Raw genomic sequence first — 3,998 nt, forward strand, 5'->3', positions numbered from 1 at the left:
GATATTTATGAGAAATGCTCCAGGCCTGCAGCTGGGCTTTGAACAAAAAAATAATGAACTTCGTTGACTGTGAACAAAGTTATACACAATTTTAAAGAAAGCTAAGCTATGACATTTTTTATTCCAACACTAAATCACATAACCCAAATTCTCTGCATAATGCAGGAACATTCAGAGCAATAAAAAGACAATTAGATCAAACCGGGTTGCTAAATGAGCTGAAATCAATCTATCTAGATGTGAGAATTCCTGCCAGTCTCTCTCCTGAAATACATTCCAGCGCTTTTTGGAATAATGCAATATTTTATTATCTAATACCTGATTCAAAATACTGTTTCAGTTCTTAACATACTCCATACACCAATTCTCCATCTCCTCCTATTAATTAAAAAATGAAGATATTAAAGGATAGGATCACATCCTACAGAATTTCATATTTATTTATACAATACACTTTACAAATCTAATCATACTGTTAACTTCTGGAGGCCTTGTTCCTGTCTGTTTAATGTGACCCCCTCCATTTAATATAGCTATTTATTGAGAACTTACGTCAAATCACTTCTTGCTCACTTTGCTCAGGATTTGGATAAAAATTAGATGTCACCAAGTCTGATATGAATTTGTAATGGGCAGAAATTAATAGAAAATAAGAGTTAAGTTGATACAGCCCGGGAGGTGTTGGCAGGGGTATGATGGTTTCTAAACAAGAGGCCATTTTCTCTTCAGGGCACAGTCTGACAAAACAGGGCTTGGAATGAGCAGTGATGATAACTGCAGTGATTAGATACCCTGGTAAACAAAGAACACATGAAACAAAAAAATAATTTGCTTCTGTTGAAACAAAACATATTGTTGTCAGGGGGAACAGGAGAGAGTCCTATGCAGGTTTGAAGAATAGAGGGAGTGATGTTTTAAGAGGAGAGTTACAAAGAATAAGGGCTCAGACAAAAGAAGTAAGAATCTGAAGGAAAAAAACAGAAATTTGGGATGAAAAAAATAGACTTGTAAACAGCAGAGGAAATACAAAGTTGAAAAATATATTTTCCCTCTTCCTGAGAGAAAATACTTTCACTATACTTGTTGTGCCATGAGTCCGGTATTATCTCCTTAGTAGCATTTTTTTCCCCTAACATGCCTTTCTCCTTCTGTTTTGGTATGTAAATACTAGTTTCCCTGCCGCTCATACTCTACCCAAGGTAGTAAGCTAGGCTCCATTGTGTACGCAGATCAGTTCCTCTATCCCAAGCATAATTACAGTAAATTAAATGTGACATTAAAAACTTGCATTGAGAAGAAACAAGAACTGTAACTCATGAGATACTACAGACAGTAAGTCAGTCTGCAAAAACCTCGCCTCTCTCACTTTAGAAAAAAACTAATTAAGAATGTAAGAACGCTGTGGTCCAGATTCACGAATACTTAATACCTAGCATAGGAACCTGAAATTTAAAGTTTATTTTTGAGCAATTCCCATTTGAAATTTTTTTAACAAATATTTAATAAGGTTCAGGAGCAACAAGTTGGGCTTGTTAAAATCTAGCTGCACATAGGAGTTACTGAGTTCTGTTGTGAAGTGTTCCTTAGTTGTTCTTGCCTGATCACAGCAGACAATAGCTTTTATTCCAGTATCTTGAGATAATGCCTTTTCTGGGGCTGGAACCAAAACAGCTCTTTTGGAGTGGAATACATGGATTTGGCGTTAAAAGAAAGAAGTGAAGGTAAGAGTTCAACTTGCATTGCTAGGAGTTGGCAATACACTTATACATTACACTAAAGGAACTGAAGCGAGTATTTTCTTCACTGTGTGCGTTAGAATCACTTAACTTACCATTCAGAATTCTGAAGTGCTGCTAACTACACAAGTTAACAGCTGTCTGCTAGTACAGTCCCTGGCTCCTACCTCCTCAGGCATCTTTTTCCTGTTTATACTTGCACATCAAATGGGCCTTTGGAAAAATCCCTGATTCTCTTTTGTTCTGTTTTCTTTGTTTTGTTTCCATGCGGTCTTTTCCCCTTTGGAGATGACATGTATGGGAAATGGCTTATTGTAGCAACAGGAGACAGAAGGCGAAAACAATTGCATCATGGGTAAAACAAACATCAAAGCAAAGTGCAGGCCAAGTAGCTGTGAAAAAATTATGTCATATACGATATTTCAGCGTGTTGAGGTCCTGCACTGGTAGATTTTTTGGCAACACAGAAAAAATATGCAAATAGTTACCATTTTCAGTGTCTTGTTTTTCTCAGCATTTCTGAGAAACCAGCCAGGACTAAGGACACGATGCACCTGTTGCAATTGGTGCATTGCAATTTCCACATTCTCTCTGACTGTGAAAATTCATTAAGCCTACTTGTAGTGTCACAGTTTTAACTGGGCTTGAATTGCCAAAAAGAAAAAGCGAGCCTGAAAGACTGTGAAAACCAAACTGGAACCTAACTTTCATTAAGTACTAATTAACTGTCTGACAACCCACGCCTAAAAATGATGGTGCTTGCTGTTGATGTTTATTTTTACTTTATAAGAAATTGCTGTATGTAGCCAGCCTGATTAAGTACCTTTAACAATTCCCATCTAAAGATAATTATGTTCTGCAGTGAAGTGTAAGGAATTTGGCATAAAAAAATAAACATTAAGTACAGCAGATACTGTAAATGAATAAACAAACACAACTATTTCCAACACACATACTGCTTTCTCATGATTTACATAACGTAAATGACTTTGACAACATTTTTATATTCAGTTTATCTTTAAATACTGCTGAGCCAAGAAAATCTGCATATTGTGTTTCTGCAGCTTTAACCCTCTGACCCACTGGAGAGTTCTGCAGGCTACAGAGCAATAAAAGTTGCCACAGTAGGCGAAAAGCCCGTGGCAAGCAGTAATCGGCACGCCGAAAAGCACTGCACATGCCTCGTGTAAGTGTATGTATTGAGTTTGTTAAATATTTATCCAGATTTACATGTGAATAATAAAGCACATGCTAAAACTACTTCAGCTATCTTTTAAGCAGCAATATGCACACTTTCATAGCTCGAAAGCTCTCCTTTTTAACTTGTAAAGGGGAATCCAGCTTCCCAAGTGGGTTGCTATGCTGACATCGGAGAGCACAACACAACCGACTTTGGGGACAAACTGACAATCTAAAGCAAACAAAAAGAGGCGTTTGTGGTATTTGTGTTGAGTATGAACGTCAGCAGTGTCACCCGTTTCTACCAGGAGTAACGGAGGACAAGGAAAAGGAGCCTTGTCCTCTTTGCTGCAGGTACCTGGAAAACTGTGTATGACCTCAGGGGTCGGACTGTGTTTTGTCGAGGTGAGGTTTCAATTAGGTAACGTTATCTTTTGTCCCTTGAATTCAGTGCCTCCAGACGCGTCACAGCCATCTAATCTTTAAGCAAAGCCACACTTAAAAACAACAGAAACGTGCGCTTGACCCTTGGTGCTGCCTAGACAACCCGCCTTCCCACAGAAGCGTGGCAGAGCTCGCTAGAGGCAATTCCTGCTCACGGCCAATTCCTTCCAGGTCCTGAGCTGTGCTATTCTGTTGTGAAGCACCTAAAACACAAGGTGCGATCCTCTGTGACAACCACGGCGATCGAGTCAGCCCTTACTTGGCAAAACGTGCTCTTCCTCTTCTTCCTCCTCCTCCTCCTCCCCGCCCGCCTGCCCGCCGCCCCGCGGAGGAACGCCCCGCGGAAGCCGTCCTCCCTGCTGCGAGCGCGCCCCGTCGCTGACGCGACTCACAGGGGTTTATTTCTTGTTGCATTGCACCACCTTCTGGGTCACTTAATTTATGTCCCAAGCAGGAAGCGGGGGGAGGACGAAAGAGGTTTTGGCAGGAAAATTCTCTGCCGAAGGATCATCACGCACATCACAGACATCACGCAGGAGGCGCCAGCGGCCTCGATACAGGAGGGGGAGGGCGGCGCAGCCCGAGGAGGCGCCCGGCGGGCGGGCACGGGCGCTGTGCTGCGGCGCCCTTCGGCTCTGC

This window comes from Falco naumanni, chromosome 1 (assembly GCF_017639655.2).
Source record: "Falco naumanni isolate bFalNau1 chromosome 1, bFalNau1.pat, whole genome shotgun sequence".
Lineage (NCBI taxonomy): Eukaryota > Metazoa > Chordata > Aves > Falconiformes > Falconidae > Falco > Falco naumanni.